Source organism: Musca autumnalis, unplaced genomic scaffold, assembly GCF_047663935.1.
Source record: "Musca autumnalis isolate F117 unplaced genomic scaffold, ASM4766393v1 scaffold_5, whole genome shotgun sequence".
Classification (NCBI taxonomy): Eukaryota; Metazoa; Arthropoda; class Insecta; order Diptera; family Muscidae; genus Musca; species Musca autumnalis.
Window position 1 is genome coordinate 155,914,626 of NW_027412088.1, and position 18,972 is coordinate 155,933,597.

Sequence of the window (18,972 nt, forward strand, 5' to 3'; positions counted from 1 at the left end):
ATATTAGCACAGGAAAGAAACTATAAACGAAGATATATGCTAGAGATGCTTCACATCATAAATGTGCCAGTGGAAAATCGTATAAACTACAAAATGGATACGGAACACTGTGCACAAATTTATAGGAATGCAATAGGAAACATAAAAAAGCTTTAGTTTAGTTGTAAAATACTCGTGCATAATACAAGATGTGCATATTTGACAGTCACTAAGAAAACAAAATGTAATTATTGTTAAAAACATTTTTGTTTAATATTTATAAAATAATTGTTAATTGTTTCTTTTAAAGTCAATTTCCCTGATGATGACCTTCGGAGAGGGTCGAAATATTGGAATAATAAAACCAAAATAAAAAAAAACAAAATCTTATTGTTTTTCTTTCTGACCTAAAGCCAAACAAAATCAAAAGTTAATAAAGTCCAAAGGTCAACAATAATTCAACCAAAATTATTATAAAATGTTTTATAAAATCCTCTCTTTCGTTATAGGCTCAAGACCCCAGTATGTTTGCACGAATTCCGTTTCAGACAATTTGTAGTTGATTTAGCCATGTCCGTCCGTCTATCTGGCTGGCTGGGGCGCACTGTAACTCTCGAACCGAACTACAGATTACGTTCAAATTTCGGGTATCGTAATATTTTGTTAAAACTTATACTAAGTTCGAAGATAGACCATATCGGTTCACTCCTTCCGGTACCTCACCTAAAAGAGTTCAAAAATGTTCGCTAAAATGGTCATATCTTTGCATATGGTACATAAGATAACCCTCGAAGGGTTATTTTTGGTCCAAGCGTTGTACATCGTATTATTTCTTACGGACTCGGTTTATGTCCGAAAATTTACAACATTGGACCACTCTTTCGGGTACCTCCCACACAAAGTGTGGAAACAGTGCAGTTTAATGACTTGTCTGGGATAATTTTTAAATTTTTGGCAACACCCTAGTTACGACGTTACAATTTTTGTCCCTGAGAAATTCGGCCAAAAACTAAAAAAAGACCTATAGACGACAGAAGTATTTTATTTACGTCTTTTTTATGTCCGATGCTGAGGGTATATCTCTGTCGGTACAGCTGACTAATACTTTCTTACATCTTCACATGCTCCCAAATTTTCGGGCTTATATATTTATATGCTTCTTTCAACACTGAAATTATTATTAGTTCTGTCCAAATGTGCATGAAAATAGCAAACATTGAACTAGGCTATGCCTTTAAAAGCAAAGTCGTAGAAGTCCCAAAAAAATCCAAAAAAAAATGTACGAGAATGATTTTTATGAATTTTCTTCTTAAAATCTACCATTCTGGAGATATCAACTGATTTTTATGCTGATTCCGAGAATGTATTAATCTATTGGGGACGGACCTGGTTATTTGATCCGAAAGTCAGGATACAAAAACCGATTTGGACCCGGTTCTTCTGACCTGATTACTACGAAGTGGGTATCATTTCAAATCTAATGGGAATACCTAACACATGTTGTGGTTTTTTAACGGTTTCGCCTGAATGTGGCATATTTCTCAAAATACGCAATGGGAATTTTTAGGAGAATAATCTCACGCAACCTCCAACACCATCATTAACCTCAATTATTTAGCAAATAAAAAAACATTAACTGGTTCCATCCAGGATCGAACTGGAGACCTTCTGCGTGTAAAGCAGACGTGATAACCGCTACACTATGGAACCACATGGCAACTCTGTTTCCATATAAAAATTTGAACTCCATTTTTTATACCATTCTTGTTATTGCTATGCGAGATGTGCGAAACTTTGTCTTGACAAAAATTCGAACATTCCAAGGCCTGAAAATAACTTCGTAATAACTTCTACCTTTATATACGACACCACCCTATTACATCCATTAGCACAAAAACTTCAAAGCCCTGAGCTTCAGGTAAATACACCATTTATAATTTGTTTTGTACATGTAGGAATGTGTTTGCGAAGAGGGCTGTATCAAACCGTGAACCTATGCTGACAATTCTGTATAGGAATATTGTAAACTTAAAACCTGAAAAATAACAAAAAGGGACCCATGGAACTGCATCATGGGGGCTAAGTCAAGACGTAGACCGTTATAATCCAATGTCAATACCAAATATCCAAAGAGTAATAGAAACTACTGAATCAATTTATATGGTTCTATATTACATAGTGCGAGCTTTATATTGATTTCCACAGGCAGACGGACGGACAAGCATCGTTATATAAACATAGTATTTTATTTGGATCAAGAATATATGGGGATTTCTGAGTGAAATCGGTTACTTGTTCGAAATTAGGTTTTTGCTTTCCATTATTTTTGCTGTGCTGCTCATCAGCAAACCATTTCAGTATATGTATTTTCAGATTTTTTGTTTGTTTTTTGACTAACGGTTCCAGAGATATACACAGAAAAAACAAATTCATTCAATTTATGAGTAGTGTTCAAAATTTGTTTCCAATGTTCAGATTTTTATATTGTATGAACCTAATTCATAAAACAATAAATACTGGTTTCTTTTTTGAATGAAGCATAAACATGGGATATATGTATGTATGTCTATTCTCTTTTGAAAAATATGAACCAATTAATTCATTTCAAAATAATCTTCTTTAAAGCAAGAAAAGGTTACTTATATTCAAAACTCTGTTTATATTTTTTATAAATTTATTTTTTCTATACAAGTATTGTCTTTATATTTTATTTTGAAATTAGTTTCTTTTGTTTGTTTTGTTTATTGTTGAAGATTCAATCTCATTTCGATTGCTTGAGTGGAGTATTCCCCCATTGGCTCAACTTCATTTATTACCCTCTATTACAGAGAGTAATGTTTTTCAACACGAACTGACAGTGTTGCAAAATTTTACTGATCGCTACCAATATCATGATTTCATCCCGGCTAAGGGAACTATCAATTGGCTTCTCAGTTTTTGAAATGATGCCTTTTTAGTGAAAAACCGAACTCTTTAAGTGTCTAGTATTCCCAAATGAATGAGAATCACACTCACTTTTCGGCTTTTCCAAAGAACCACCAAAATCAAAATATTCTGCAACATGTCAGCACGTATCAATTAAGAATTCGTCGAATTCTGTGAGTTGAAAATGACATCACCACAGTTGCCTGTGAGGTTGTTATTGGAATTTTGTTTTTAACAAAGCTCCATTTGCCCGTGCCTCGGCTGTTTTTTGTTTGTTTTGTTTATTGTTGAAGATTCAATCTCATTTCGATTGCTTGAGTGTAGTATTCCCCCATTGGCTCAACTTCATTTATTATCCTCTGTTACAGAAGTTGAGCCAATGGGGCAATACTCCACTCAAGCAATCGAAATGAGATTGAATCTTCAACAATAAACAAAACAAACAAAAAACAGCCGAGGCACGGGCAAATGGAGCTTTGTTAAAAACAAAATTCCAATTACAACCTCACAGGTAACTGTGGTGATGTTATTTTCAACTCACAGAATTCGACGAATTCTTAGTTGATACGTGCTGACATGTTGCAGAATATTTTGATTTTGGTGTTTCTTTGGAAAAGCTGAAAAGTGAGTGTGATTCTCATTCATTTGGGAATACTAGACACTTAAAGAGTTCGGTTTTTGCCCGTGCCTCGGCTGTTTTTTGTTTGTTTTGTTTATTGTTGAAGATTCAATCTCATTTCGATTGCTTGAGTGGAGTATTCCCCCATTGGCTCAACTTCATTTATTACCCTCTGTTACAGAAGTTGAGCCAATGGGGGAATACTCCACTCCAATCGAAATGAGATTGAATCTTCAACAATAAACAAAACAAACAAAAAACAGCCGAGGCACGGGCAAATGGAGCTTTGTTAAAAACAAAATTCCAATTACAACCTCACAGGTAACTGTGGTGATGTTATTTTCAACTCACAGAATTCGACGAATTCTTAGTTGATACGTGCTGACATGTTGCAGAATATTTTGATTTTGGTGTTTCTTTGGAAAAGCTGAAAAGTGAGTGTGATTCTCATTCATTTGGGAATACTAGACACTTAAAGAGTTCGGTTTTTCACTAAAAAGGCATCATTTCAAAAACTGAGAAGCCAATTGATAATTCCCTTCGCCGGGATGAAATCATGATATTGGTAGCGATCAGTAAAAGTTTACAACACTGTTCGGTTCGTTTTGAAAAACATTACTCTCTGTAGTAGAGGGTAATAAATGAAGTTGAGCCAATGGGGGAATACTCCACTCAAGCAATCGAAATTAGTTTCTTTTATAAATATAATTAATTAATTTTGAAATTATTGTTCTTTAAACGTTTCTCTTCTACTTCATTTTTCCTAATGAATTATGTATCTTGTAAGTCAGAACAATGTAAACCATATGTACATGCATACATATTCAGTCCATCAGCATTACATTGAGTTATTAGATGTCGCATTTATATTAAAGAAATTCAAAAATTGTAACGGGTGGTTAAATTGTAAGGGCCGATGTTGATTTTGAATAAAACACAAACTATTTAGGAAATTATTGTAATTTTATTTTATTATGATATATTGGTATTACTCAATTATGTATGGAACAAAATATCGGCCAAATTGGCGCCGCGACCACGGCGGCACACCTCCATCCGATGGTCCAAATTTTCGATGACCCTGAGGCATAATGGAGATTCTATGCCGTTAATGTGCCGATTCACATAACCCTCGAAGGGTTATTTTTGGTCCAAGCGTTGTACATCGTATTATTTCTTACGGACTCGGTTTATGTCCGAAAATTTACAACATTGGACCACTCTTTCGGGTACCTCCCACACAAAGTGTGGAAACAGTGCAGTTTAATGACTTGTCTGGGATAATTTTTAAATTTTTGGCAACACCCTAGTTACGACGTTACAATTTTTGTCCCTGAGAAATTCGGCCAAAAACTAAAAAAAGACCTATAGACGACAGAAGTATTTTATTTACGTCTTTTTTATGTCCGATGCTGAGGGTATATCTCTGTCGGTACAGCTGACTAATACTTTCTTACATCTTCACATGCTCCCAAATTTTCGGGCTTATATATTTATATGCTTCTTTCAACACTGAAATTATTATTAGTTCTGTCCAAATGTGCATGAAAATAGCAAACATTGAACTAGGCTATGCCTTTAAAAGCAAAGTCGTAGAAGTCCCAAAAAAATCCAAAAAAAATGTACGAGAATGATTTTTATGAATTTTCTTCTTAAAATCTACCATTCTGAAGATATCAACTGATTTTTATGCTGATTCCGAGAATGTATTAATCTATTGGGGACGGACCTGGTTATTTGATCCGAAAGTCAGGATACAAAAACCGATTTGGACCCGGTTCTTCTGACCTGATTACTACGAAGTGGGTATCATTTCAAATCTAATGGGAATACCTAACACATGTTGTGGTTTTTTAACGGTTTCGCCTGAATGTGGCATATTTCTCAAAATACGCAATGGGAATTTTTAGGAGAATAATCTCACGCAACCTCCAACACCATCATTAACCTCAATTATTTAGCAAATAAAAAAACATTAACTGGTTCCATCCAGGATCGAACTGGAGACCTTCTGCGTGTAAAGCAGACGTGATAACCGCTACACTATGGAACCACATGGCAACTCTGTTTCCATATAAAAATTTGAACTCCATTTTTTATACCATTCTTGTTATTGCTATGCGAGATGTGCGAAACTTTGTCTTGACAAAAATTCGAACATTCCAAGGCCTGAAAATAACTTCGTAATAACTTCTACCTTTATATACGACACCACCCTATTACATCCATTAGCACAAAAACTTCAAAGCCCTGAGCTTCAGGTAAATACACCATTTATAATTTGTTTTGTACATGTAGGAATGTGTTTGCGAAGAGGGCTGTATCAAACCGTGAACCTATGCTGACAATTCTGTATAGGAATATTGTAAACCTAAAACCTGAAAAATAACAAAAAGGGACCCATGGAACTGCATCATGGGGGCTAAGTCAAGACGTAGACCGTTATAATCCAATGTCAATACCAAATATCCAAAGAGTAATAGAAACTACTGAATCAATTTATATGGTTCTATATTACATAGTGCGAGCTTTATATTGATTTCCACAGGCAGACGGACGGACAAGCATCGTTATATAAACATAGTATTTTATTTGGATCAAGAATATATGGGGATTTCTGAGTGAAATCGGTTACTTGTTCGAAATTAGGTTTTTGCTTTCCATTATTTTTGCTGTGCTGCTCATCAGCAAACCATTTCAGTATATGTATTTTCAGATTTTTTGTTTGTTTTTTGACTAACGGTTCCAGAGATATACACAGAAAAAACAAATTCATTCAATTTATGAGTAGTGTTCAAAATTTGTTTCCAATGTTCAGATTTTTATATTGTATGAACCTAATTCATAAAACAATAAATACTGGTTTCTTTTTTGAATGAAGCATAAACATGGGATATATGTATGTATGTCTATTCTCTTTTGAAAAATATGAACCAATTAATTCATTTCAAAATAATCTTCTTTAAAGCAAGAAAAGGTTACTTATATTCAAAACTCTGTTTATATTTTTTATAAATTTATTTTTTCTATACAAGTATTGTCTTTATATTTTATTTTGAAATTAGTTTCTTTTGTTTGTTTTGTTTATTGTTGAAGATTCAATCTCATTTCGATTGCTTGAGTGGAGTATTCCCCCATTGGCTCAACTTCATTTATTACCCTCTATTACAGAGAGTAATGCTTTTCAACACGAACTGACAGTGTTGCAAAATTTTACTGATCGCTACCAATATCATGATTTCATCCCGGCTAAGGGAACTATCAATTGGCTTCTCAGTTTTTGAAATGATGCCTTTTTAGTGAAAAACCGAACTCTTTAAGTGTCTAGTATTCCCAAATGAATGAGAATCACACTCACTTTTCGGCTTTTCCAAAGAACCACCAAAATCAAAATATTCTGCAACATGTCAGCACGTATCAATTAAGAATTCGTCGAATTCTGTGAGTTGAAAATGACATCACCACAGTTGCCTGTGAGGTTGTTATTGGAATTTTGTTTTTAACAAAGCTCCATTTGCCCGTGCCTCGGCTGTTTTTTGTTTGTTTTGTTTATTGTTGAAGATTCAATCTCATTTCGATTGCTTGAGTGTAGTATTCCCCCATTGGCTCAACTTCATTTATTATCCTCTGTTACAGAAGTTGAGCCAATGGGGCAATACTCCACTCAAGCAATCGAAATGAGATTGAATCTTCAACAATAAACAAAACAAACAAAAAACAGCCGAGGCACGGGCAAATGGAGCTTTGTTAAAAACAAAATTCCAATTACAACCTCACAGGTAACTGTGGTGATGTTATTTTCAACTCACAGAATTCGACGAATTCTTAGTTGATACGTGCTGACATGTTGCAGAATATTTTGATTTTGGTGTTTCTTTGGAAAAGCTGAAAAGTGAGTGTGATTCTCATTCATTTGGGAATACTAGACACTTAAAGAGTTCGGTTTTTGCCCGTGCCTCGGCTGTTTTTTGTTTGTTTTGTTTATTGTTGAAGATTCAATCTCATTTCGATTGCTTGAGTGGAGTATTCCCCCATTGGCTCAACTTCATTTATTACCCTCTGTTACAGAAGTTGAGCTAATGGGGGAATACTCCACTCCAATCGAAATGAGATTGAATCTTCAACAATAAACAAAACAAACAAAAAACAGCCGAGGCACGGGCAAATGGAGCTTTGTTAAAAACAAAATTCCAATTACAACCTCACAGGTAACTGTGGTGATGTTATTTTCAACTCACAGAATTCGACGAATTCTTAGTTGATACGTGCTGACATGTTGCAGAATATTTTGATTTTGGTGTTTCTTTGGAAAAGCTGAAAAGTGAGTGTGATTCTCATTCATTTGGGAATACTAGACACTTAAAGAGTTCGGTTTTTCACTAAAAAGGCATCATTTCAAAAACTGAGAAGCCAATTGATAATTCCCTTCGCCGGGATGAAATCATGATATTGGTAGCGATCAGTAAAAGTTTACAACACTGTTCGGTTCGTTTTGAAAAACATTACTCTCTGTAGTAGAGGGTAATAAATGAAGTTGAGCCAATGGGGGAATACTCCACTCAAGCAATCGAAATTAGTTTCTTTTATAAATATAATTAATTAATTTTGAAATTATTGTTCTTTAAACGTTTCTCTTCTACTTCATTTTTCCTAATGAATTATGTATCTTGTAAGTCAGAACAATGTAAACCATATGTACATGCATACATATTCAGTCCATCAGCATTACATTGAGTTATTAGATGTCGCATTTATATTAAAGAAATTCAAAAATTGTAACGGGTGGTTAAATTGTAAGGGCCGATGTTGATTTTGAATAAAACACAAACTATTTAGGAAATTATTGTAATTTTATTTTATTATGATATATTGGTATTACTCAATTATGTATGGAACAAAATATCGGCCAAATTGGCGCCGCGACCACGGCGGCACACCTCCATCCGATGGTCCAAATTTTCGATGACCCTGAGGCATAATGGAGATTCTATGCCGTTAATGTGCCGATTCACGACGTTTGGAATGGTCAAAAGGCTTTAGTTCTTGAGCCAATTGCACCTTGTAAGTCTTTATGCATAATGTTCATCAACGACGAGCGTGAGAGGTGCAATTGTTGGGCACGACGACGAGTTGAGGTGGACGGCTCTTCAGCCACACTATCGCGAACAGCAGCAATATTTTCTGCAGTACGAGCTGTATGAGCATGCACTGGTGTTCTCACTTCTTCTACAGACCCGGTTTGCTCGATTTTTTTCACGATTTTTGCGATTGTACGCACATTTGGACGATCAAATTGACCAAAAAAATCACGAAGTGCACGATATGCATTTTGATTTGAACGCTCATTTTCATAATAAGTCTGGATAACTTTAACACGTTGTTGGATTGTGTATCTCTCCATGGTTCAAATTGAGTAAGTCTGAAATAGAGAAATGTCAAATAAAACTCGGAAAAAAACTTGGCGTTTAGGTGTGGTTCACATTCAACATCGGCCCTTACAATTTAACCACCCTTTATATGCGAAATAATGGCATTGATATAGTGAGCGTTTTCGGAACGAAATCTATACGTGTGGTTTGTTAGTGTGCGTGGCGGTTGTTTAGGCTATTGGTGCTCGCGTCTATACGCTACCGTAAATGCAAGATTCCCTTAAATGTTGTTAATCCAACAACACATCGATGTTTGTTGTATTTTTTTTTTTTTTTTTTTTTTTTTTGAATTAATTCATCTTAGAAAATTGTTAGAATTACAATTATATTTAAAAATTGTAAATCATCTAATGAAAACTCAAGAAAAACGAAAATATAAATTTATCTTAAATACAGTTGTGAGCACCCCTGGTTTAGGCTGTTGTGCTTTGTTGGCACGGAGTCAATGTGCGTGTAGATACGATGGAGGAGAGGAAGGACAAAAACAGTAGAAGCAAAACCACAACATCTTTATAGGCAAAGCACAAAAACCGGGTTTTGCAAAAAAAAAAAAAAAATAACGGTTAATGTAGGGGAAACTAAAAAATTTATTTTTGTATTTAAGAAAAGCATTCATACTTTGGCAAAAATAGTATTGTGTTACTGAATACAAAAAAAATTGTCCATTCACTTTAAAAGAGGTGCGTTCAAATTATGAACGGAATTAGTAAAAAATTCATACTTTTGTTTTTTTCTGTGTAGCGCCTTGAAAAAATCGAATTATGTAAAAACTATACGCAGAGAAACCCTCACAACTTCTTTAATATTGGACCAATTTGAACAAATCTTTTTTTGTATGTTTTGTTGTTTTATCAGCTATTTAATAAAAAATAGTGGGCTTGGATGCAATTTTCGCGTGTTAATACTTAAAACATTGATGCTCAAAATATTTTGCTCATTAGCCTCTCTGAGAGTGTCTTTACCCGCTTGCAATGAAAATTCCAATTGCTGTAATTTAAGTAGTCCAGAACTAGTTCTAAGCGGTACTAGTACACAAATGACCACTTAGTAATGCAAAGGGACCCAATTGACCCAACTAAACGACGAGACGTCAGTTGCGATTAATCACTCTTAAATTAAATCCACCTTTTTCTTCGTAAACGACGATTTGTACAAATAATTCACATTTGCATTTTCTTAATAAATTACAACAAAACGGCCAAAAGTGAATTTAATAATTTACATATAAATGCAGCATGCAATAACAGAAGCTAGTGCTGATGGACTGAACATATTTGTAACTATTATTCATATTGTTCTGCTATAAAAAAGGAATACGAAGGAAATATACAATTTGCCATCTTCCCCTCTCTGTCCGCTACCAATGAAAATTCCAATTGTCAGAATTAGTTCAGAAATAATTCTAGGCCGAACTAGTACCAAATCGTCACAAAGTAATGCAAAGGGAACCAATTGTCCCCTTTTTATCCCCAAGTAAACGACGAGGCGTCAGTTGCGACTATTTGCTCTTATATTAAATCCACCACTTTTTTGAACAACAACAGAAGAGAGAAATGATAAACATACTGGTATATGTCCCCATGTTAAAGTTTACAGTTTATTGCACTGTGAGGGGTCTAAAGTGGAGCTACTTACTGTAACCCTAAGAATCGAAGAGTTACTGATGCCGAACTAGTTCATCTTGCCAGCGGGTTTCCTTTGCAAAACCACGACAGATGAGAAGAAAGCGTACGTACATATGTTGTTGTTGCAGTCACTTTAACGTATATGGGTGATCTTGGCTGATTTAAATCAATTTTGAATAATGATTCATGGATTTTGTTGAAATGATTTGTATTAAACTTCGATTTGTTATTGTTGAAGATTCAATCATGTGATTTCTTAAGTCTGGAGTATTCCCACATTGGCTTAACTTCATCATTATTTTCTTTACAGAGAGTAAAGTTTACAAAACGCACTGACATTGGTAGCGATCAGTAAATTTTGCCAATGGGGGAATACTCCAGGCAATCATGTGAGAAAACAGCGAAGGCAACAATAACAAAACAAACATTTTATAAAAATGAAATACAAAATTACTTTTTGAACATTTGTCTAGTTGTTCAATTTAGGATTTATCTTAAACATCTTAAAAATTGCGTCATTGTGCGATTTTTTGATTGCTAATCCAATTATTTAATACAAAATAGTTTAATATAAAAAATTAGGAAAATCGAAGAGTACAATCATTATTAAAAATTGATTTTAAATATTAAATGGAAAAAATTGCATCAAAGCCCACCGTGCAAAATATTCCTGAATAGCAATAAAACAATTTAAATTGTTTCAAATTGGACCAATATTAAAGAAGTTATGAGTATTTCTTTGCATATCGTTTTTACAGAATTCGACTTTTTCAAGGCGCGTTAGTAAAAAAAAAATCTGAAAATATACTGATATGTTTTGCTGACGAGCAGCATCAACTTAGCAAAAAATAATGGAAATCAAAAAACTCATTTCGAAAAAGTATCCGATTTCAGTCAGAAATCCCCATATGTTTCTACTTTATAGGGTCTCCAACGAATATTTCGATATGTTACAAACTTCTTGACATAGTATACTCTCCATGTTATGGTGAAGGGTATAAAAAGTCAACTGGTTCCATCCAGGATCGAACTGGAGACCTTCTGCGTGTAAAGCAGACGTGATAACCGCTACACTATGGAACCACGTGGCAACCCTGTTCTCAGTGACTTTAAAAAAGAGAAGACTTTGTGATAGGAAAAAATGAGTCTAAATCAATATATTCAAAGGCAAAAGAAAAATATGGAGTTCCACCCACTAGTCAGACTCAAAGTATCCAAATACCATAGATATCTGATATTCATCAAATAAAAATGGTGTATCCTTGGTTCCATCCAGGATCGAACTGGAGACCTTCTGCGTGTAAAGCAGACGTGATAACCGCTACACTATGGAACCACTTGGCAACTCTGCTTTGAAACTATAGTATGTTCATATGCTTACTGTAAAATATACATATGTAAATGTCGTAACATTGTACATCCAAATCCAGATTTGTCTTTTTTTCTTTCTTTACTATATGAAGCCGTAGGATATGAATCTCTTAAAATGTTCCTTTATTCAGTTTTGCAATAAAAAATTGCAATTGGTTCCATCCAGGATCGAACTGGAGACCTTCTGCGTGTAAAGCAGACGTGATAACCGCTACACTATGGAACCACTTGGCAACTCTGTTTTGAAACTATAATATGTTTATATGGTCACGGTCCACACTAGCGTGAATTTCATTAAAAAATTTCATGAAATTAGGTGTTCTTAAATCGAATTCCCCACTATAGCAATTTTATGATTTTACTCTATTATGGAGGTCAATCTAGAGACGCATAATTTCATGCAATTTTTTAAATGAAATCATTCTAGTGTGGACCGGGACATGCCTATTGTAAAATACACAATAAAATTTCGTAACATTGTACATTCAAATCTAGATTTAAGCCAATTTATTTCTTTATTTACCATATGAAGCCGTAGGATATGAATTTCCTTATTCAGTTTTGCAATAAAAAATTTCACTTGGTTCCATCCAGGATCGAACTGGAGACCTTCTGCGTGTAAAGCAGACGTGATAACCGCTACACTATGGAACCACATAACGGTACATGTACGCAATGGACGCTGAAACCAGGTTTCAACAAAGAAACTACTTGAGGAAAATCAGGCTTACGTTTTTCTTTGCAGACTTTCCCTCGCTTAAAAAGCTTAAATCCGCGGTCATACAATGATAGGTCTTGAAAAATGGAATTGACATTTGAAGTGACATTTGCAGCATTTAAGTAAGAGTAGACGGCGCTTATCTTCCTCACTGGGTTTTAAAAACTCTGAAGCCGATAGCCTGTGTTGCTAGTGCTTTATTACTATAATTTTATTATAATTTGTTATTATAATAAATATTTTAAATAAATAAATAAAAACTCATGAACATGTACATCTGTATGTATGTACCAGTAGGTGTTTAAATAATTGTCATCTAAATAGAGGACTGAACAGATTTTATTTTACTGGTTGTGTTCATCACTAATTTGAGCTTTTATAAATATTTATATAAACCACCTAAAGAACCAAAACACGTTTGTCATATCAGCAACTTAATTTCGCAAAAACTAACTGCATTTGGCCATTATTTCTGCTGCTTTCTAATTTGGGAAACAACTTACTCTTGTATACCCAACACAATTCACTTTCATCACACGCAATTCTAACTCCAAGTTTAAAATTCATTATAACTCCTAGTAAAATTTGATCGTATAAGTTTTACAAAAATGGTTCCATCCAGGATCGAACTGGAGACCTTCTGCGTGTAAAGCAGACGTGATAACCGCTACACTATGGAACCCCACAGGCTATAATAACGCTATCAAACATTTTCTCTTATTGTACACAAACACACATAGTAGTAAGCAAAAAGCTTTATAACCAACAAAATCATTCATTGCTACTTGTTGTGCTACGTGCTTGCTGTGTGGCTTTTAAAACTCATTTGACATCGCTGTGAACATCGGTAGCGTGGCCGAGCGGTCTAAGGCGCTGGTTTAAGGCACCAGTCTCTTCGGAGGCGTGGGTTCGAATCCCACCGCTGCCAAGTAGTTCTTTTATTTTTTTTTTAATTTAAATAATTGTATATGATTATTATAAAAAATCTAAAACAATATACGAGTGTTTAAAGTTATATACATATATATAAATATTTGTATAGAGATGATAATTTTGTAATAAGAATAAACTTGAGATAAACAAAGATACCCTGTAGGAAGTGTGGGGTCATGTGTTGACATGTCGCCACTTTGTCTACTAATATTGATACCTTTACCTTAATAAGAAGAAGCATTGTGTATATTGACCGATGATAGCCCACCGAAGCATCTTTTTTTTAATTTTCTTAATTTTTTGTCGTAAAATAATTTTTGCGGTTGGTGAAAAAAGTGTTTTTGTAAAAATCAATAAAATATCGTGAAAACTTAAAGCATATAATTTCAATAACAAGTATGAGCAAAAGAAAATATAAAAGACATGTGAAAATTAAACAATTCTATAGCACGAATTCTGAGGCGACTAACAACATTTGTGGTGAAATTTCGACAATTAGACATTATGTGGAACCTTTAGAGAAGATTGTGGAGCCTGATGTATATATTGTCCCGTCTCGCTGGAAATACTGAATGCAACTAAACATAATAATGAATTACAATGTTGAAGAATTATTTGGCAAAAATCTATTGTGAGATTTTGCCAATGTTATACAGCTGTAATAGGCAAGCAAATTTAAGGACATATTTTTTATTTATGTTTATTTATACATGTTTATTCTTTCCAATTCCTAGATGTTATATCAACATTCAGCGAATCGCCTGATAAAACGTTAAGTGCAACAGAAGAAGAACTATTTGAAGCAGACAAGTCATTGGTGCGACTTGGCCAAGAAAATAAAACGAAAACGTTTTTTATTATTTATATGTTAAAATGTTTAAGCAGCCTTGAAAACATTGTCTTTATTTACTAATTTTTACTTATGTGGAATCTTTGGCTTAGCCATTTAAAAACATAAAAATACTGTAATACGCAATTTGTACATTTTTAGCATTTTCAATATTATTAGTTTTATTCTTTAATGAAATATAGTATTTAAACAAATGTGTAGCTTCATATCCTTATTAAACGTACTATATAGCTGTTTTATCTATGAAAAGTTCCAAATAAGCTAAAAAATTTAGTATTGAAATCACTACCTCCAATGTCTATACTGACTCACTACCTCCATTGTCTATACTGACTTACTACCTCCAATGTCTATACTGACTTACTACCTCCAATGTCTATACTGACTTACTACCTCCAATGTCTATACTGACTCACTACCTCCAATGTCAACACATGGTTCCTCAGGAACTACTGACTTACTATTGACATACTAGTTCCATTGTCAGTACTGACTTTCGAATGACACGTTCATACAAAATGTCTATAGGAAATTACATTAGTTGTCTACAGTTTGTCAGTAGTACTGTTGACAATGCCAGTAGTAAGTCAGTATAGATTCACTATTGACATTTCCTACAGGGTACCTTACGATTTTAGGTGTTTATTTTTCTAATTTTGTAATTAGGATTCTGATTGGACAGGAAACTTGTTATTAAAACTTGTCGACATATCGTCGGTGTCATGCTTAAGTGTTCCATACGCCATTTGCCTGATTCGAGAAAAACTCAAGTTAATGTTTGAGTCCATACAGGCTAGATGTGGTGCAAAAATCCAATTCTTTAAGAGCTCCGTTCTATTTAACTAAACTCAAAGAATATATCAGGAGTTTATTTTAGTCAGATATCTGTTATAGTCTAGAAGTTATGGCCAATTTTCATAAATGCAAAAGTTGTTGATTTGTTCCATAGGATCTTTTTTCCATGTTTTTGGCAATTTGTGTTACATGGAACACATTATATCACATTTGAACAGACAAACTTTTGATCAATTGTGTTCCACCTCCGTTATGAGAAGTGCTGCTCTGAGCTGAAAAATCAGGGGCTTAAATGAAACAGTTGCAGTAGAAAATAAATGCTTTGGGGACCATTGTAATATGTTCCCTTTAAATTTATTTAAGGAGTGAACTTCCCCACTTGTTACCTTCGAATAATATAATTTGTATTACCTTATTTTTATTGTCTTATTTCATCGTTTGATTAGAATTAGTAAGTATATGATCGATCCATACGATTACAAAATTACCGAAAGTAGCTAAAAATTATTAGGAGTTTTCTTGGAAAAATTCATTAAAATTGGGTTTTAGGTCTGTACGACTGGGGTTAACTCCTTAATGCAAAATAAACAAATTTGGAGGCTTTAAAATAAAGATAAATTAAATGATAATGTTAAGAAGGCTATATATCTGATAAACAAATTTAATAATCGTTCTCTAAACTAATGGTAGTGGCTATGGAATTGTATTTTTATTCATTTTCTGACATTTTTATTATCTTACATATCATTTATTAAGCGGGAGGCGTTAATCTTAAGCAAAAATAAATTTTAGTTTCATATAACAATACAACATTTAAAAATATTTATATTTAAAAACTATTCTTCTCCAGTTTTTAAACCTACAGTTTGTTCCATACGCCAAATTGTTCGTAACTTGAAAAAATTGGCCAATTTTTTGATCCAAACGCCATCATTTTTCATGAGGAACAATTTGTTTTTGTCTTTTTTGTTACATACGCCAAACGGTATGGATATGGAACAAAAAAGTTCAAAGTTATTTTGTTCCATACGCCAGGCTTTATTGATATGTAGACAGCGGAATCCTATGCAAATGCATATATGGTTAGGATGGTCGTAGAGAAAATCTGATTAGACAGAAACTCGTTTCATTACAAAATAAAACAAATTAGGCCCAGAAATTTTTGCATATTTTGCATATTCTGCATATCGTGCATATTTTGACATATTTGTACATATCTGCATAAAATGAGCATATGCAAAACCATATGCAAAAATATATTCAAGGATTTGTGGTCTAAATATCCCACCGAAATGGCTGAAATTTGGTAGTAAGTCTTCGTTAGGGGTATGCAACTTTACAACTGAAATCTGTCCGCATAGGTCCACGTCTTCAAATAGCCTCCATAGAACGGTACCTACCGATATTCGGTATAGGTCCACGTTTTCATATAGCCCCCATAGAATTTTACCTCCCGATTTTCGGTATTTTGAAGGTTGTGGCCTCAATATCCCACAGAAATGACTGAAATTTGGCATTTTGTCTTCGATGTGGGTATAAAAATTTCCACATGAAATTTGTCGGTATAGGTCCACGTCTTCATATAGCCCCCATAGAACGGTACCTCCCGATTTTCGGTATTTTAAAGGTTGTGGCCTCAATATCCCTCCGAAATGGCTGAAATTTGGTATTAAGTCTTCCTTGGGGGTAAAAAACTTTCCACCTAAAATTTGTCGGTTTTAGTTCAGGCCTTGATATAGCCCCCATAGGCGATACCTCCCGATTTTCGCTTTTTTGAAGGTTGTGGTTGTGGTTATACATTTCTATATTTTATTGACTTGTCTGAAGAGAATTTTAAACAGAAAAATTTTACACACAAACATTTTTGTACCTATTATTGAAATATTTGTTGCATAATTTTGCATATGTCATATGTTTCGATTGCAATGTAATCAGAAGCCAAAAATATGCCCAGTCCCAAAATTTGACATAAATCTGACCAAAAATAGGGGTTGCATAACATTCCGCTGTCTATTGATATGGAACAAAAAAAAAAAAAAACAGATTTTTTGCGTCGAATGTGGATATGGAACATATTGACATTTGAGTATCTCGAAAACTATAAGAGATAGTAGAAAACCGTCTAGAAATTCGGAAAGAGCAGGGTTCAAAACCTTGAAAGGTACCTTTTACTCAAAATGTCAAAAATGGCGTATGGAACACTTAAGCATGATACCGACGATATCGCTTATTTACTCAAAGAGTGACACATCTCAAAAAATTCAGTTTCGAGAAATTTGATTTCCCAGCATAAAAAGATTATTACACAAAAACTAATATAACTGCTTGAACCATATTTTACAAAGAGCTGCCCAGTTCTTAATTTCTGTGCAAGATCACTCATGATTTGATGAGTTTTAGTGCTTCATAAATTCAAAAATTTTTTTTTGATTTCTTCCAAACTCGTCGTAAAAGTGGAAGTCGTAGAAAAAATAGAAATTGCTAACTCAGAAAACGCATTTTCTGAGTTATGCCACTCTTTGAGTAAATAAGCGATATGTATGTATGTATGTATATCGACCTTTTGTAGAAAATTATGTTGAAACTGAGGTATGGGGTATTGTAACTCGCATTTCGGTAAAATAAACTGTTTTAGCCCGATTCACCGATGGGTTTCTTAAAATAATAATTTGAGCGAAAGCTATGGTCGTATTAATGTAAAAAATAGGAAAAAAGCGTTGAAGGAAACGAGTTTTTTGTGTAAATTTCCATTGTGTAAATTTGCATTGTGGACGATTTTAGACAGCATTAATGTTTAAAAAATGTTGAAATAAGTAATGAAACATCAAGAAAAATTAAATAATAATTTTCCCTTAAATTTCCCTCTCTCTCGATTTTGCTCAGCCCTGCTTTACAACACAATGTAGAACTTAATGCTAAAAGAAGATGTTAAAGAATACACTTCAGAGATGAGGTTTCTAATGTATGATGTTTTAATATAACCACTGTATATAACTCAAACGGACGCTGACATTTTGAAGACTGAACAAGTAAAAAAGCATTAAGTTCGGCCGGGCCGAACTTTTCATACCCTCCACCATAAAATATTCATTCCTGTCCCCAACTTTAAGTAAAATGTCAGATAATGTACATAAAATGCTTCATTCGGGAGGCCCTTTTTTATGGTGCCTATATCTAACTGTTGACAATTTTTGGTGGGCTAGAAATTGGGAGGTACTGTTATATAGGGGTTATAATAAAACATGGGCCTATGTTGACAGTTTTTGAAGGGAGCCTTTAATGTCAAATAACTCCTAATTCGGTTAAAAATTGCAGCTAGAATCCTCAAAATACCGAATATTGGTACATAACATGGGAACTTCAAATATCATTAACAGCTATTTCGGAGATATGTGGGCTATACGAAAATATGAACTTAAATGAACAATTTTTGTTGCAGAATTTCTGTTGACTTTTAAATTTCAAATTACAGAAAGTTCGTCCAAAAAATAAAGCTAAGGTACGGAAAATCGGGAGGTTTGTTTTGGGGCTATATAAAAACATGGACCTACGTCCGGTTAAACATTTTAAGTAAAATTCTCAAAGTATCCGGGAAGTATCGTTATATTGAGGCTATGTTGAAAATTGTTGATGCAGATGCGTGGTGACCACTACAACCTTCAAATGTCAAATTACAGTTAGTTCTGTTAAAAATTGTAGCTAAAATTGCCAAATTACTGAAAATAGGG

At 33.9% G+C, this 18,972-nt stretch overlaps 8 non-coding genes across 8 annotated transcripts; 1 reads left to right on the forward strand and 7 right to left on the reverse strand.

Moving 5' to 3' along the window:
* Nucleotides 1-1,616: 1,616 nt before the first annotated feature.
* TRNAV-UAC (transfer RNA valine (anticodon UAC)) lies at nucleotides 1,617-1,689 on the reverse strand. The gene has a single exon. It is a non-coding gene; the product is annotated as a tRNA-Val (tRNA).
* A 3,814-nt stretch (nucleotides 1,690-5,503) lies between these two features.
* TRNAV-UAC (transfer RNA valine (anticodon UAC)) lies at nucleotides 5,504-5,576 on the reverse strand. Its single transcript has one exon. It is a non-coding gene; the product is annotated as a tRNA-Val (tRNA).
* A 6,011-nt stretch (nucleotides 5,577-11,587) lies between these two features.
* Nucleotides 11,588-11,660, reverse strand: TRNAV-UAC (transfer RNA valine (anticodon UAC)). The gene has a single exon. It is a non-coding gene; the product is annotated as a tRNA-Val (tRNA).
* A 180-nt stretch (nucleotides 11,661-11,840) lies between these two features.
* Nucleotides 11,841-11,913, reverse strand: TRNAV-UAC (transfer RNA valine (anticodon UAC)). The gene has a single exon. It is a non-coding gene; the product is annotated as a tRNA-Val (tRNA).
* A 188-nt stretch (nucleotides 11,914-12,101) lies between these two features.
* On the reverse strand, nucleotides 12,102-12,174 carry TRNAV-UAC (transfer RNA valine (anticodon UAC)). Its single transcript has one exon. It is a non-coding gene; the product is annotated as a tRNA-Val (tRNA).
* Nucleotides 12,175-12,529: 355 nt separating this feature from the next.
* TRNAV-UAC (transfer RNA valine (anticodon UAC)) lies at nucleotides 12,530-12,602 on the reverse strand. The gene has a single exon. It is a non-coding gene; the product is annotated as a tRNA-Val (tRNA).
* Nucleotides 12,603-13,275: 673 nt separating this feature from the next.
* TRNAV-UAC (transfer RNA valine (anticodon UAC)) lies at nucleotides 13,276-13,348 on the reverse strand. Its single transcript has one exon. It is a non-coding gene; the product is annotated as a tRNA-Val (tRNA).
* A 164-nt stretch (nucleotides 13,349-13,512) lies between these two features.
* TRNAL-AAG (transfer RNA leucine (anticodon AAG)) lies at nucleotides 13,513-13,594 on the forward strand. Its single transcript has one exon. It is a non-coding gene; the product is annotated as a tRNA-Leu (tRNA).
* The last annotated feature ends 5,378 nt before the right edge of the window (nucleotides 13,595-18,972 follow it).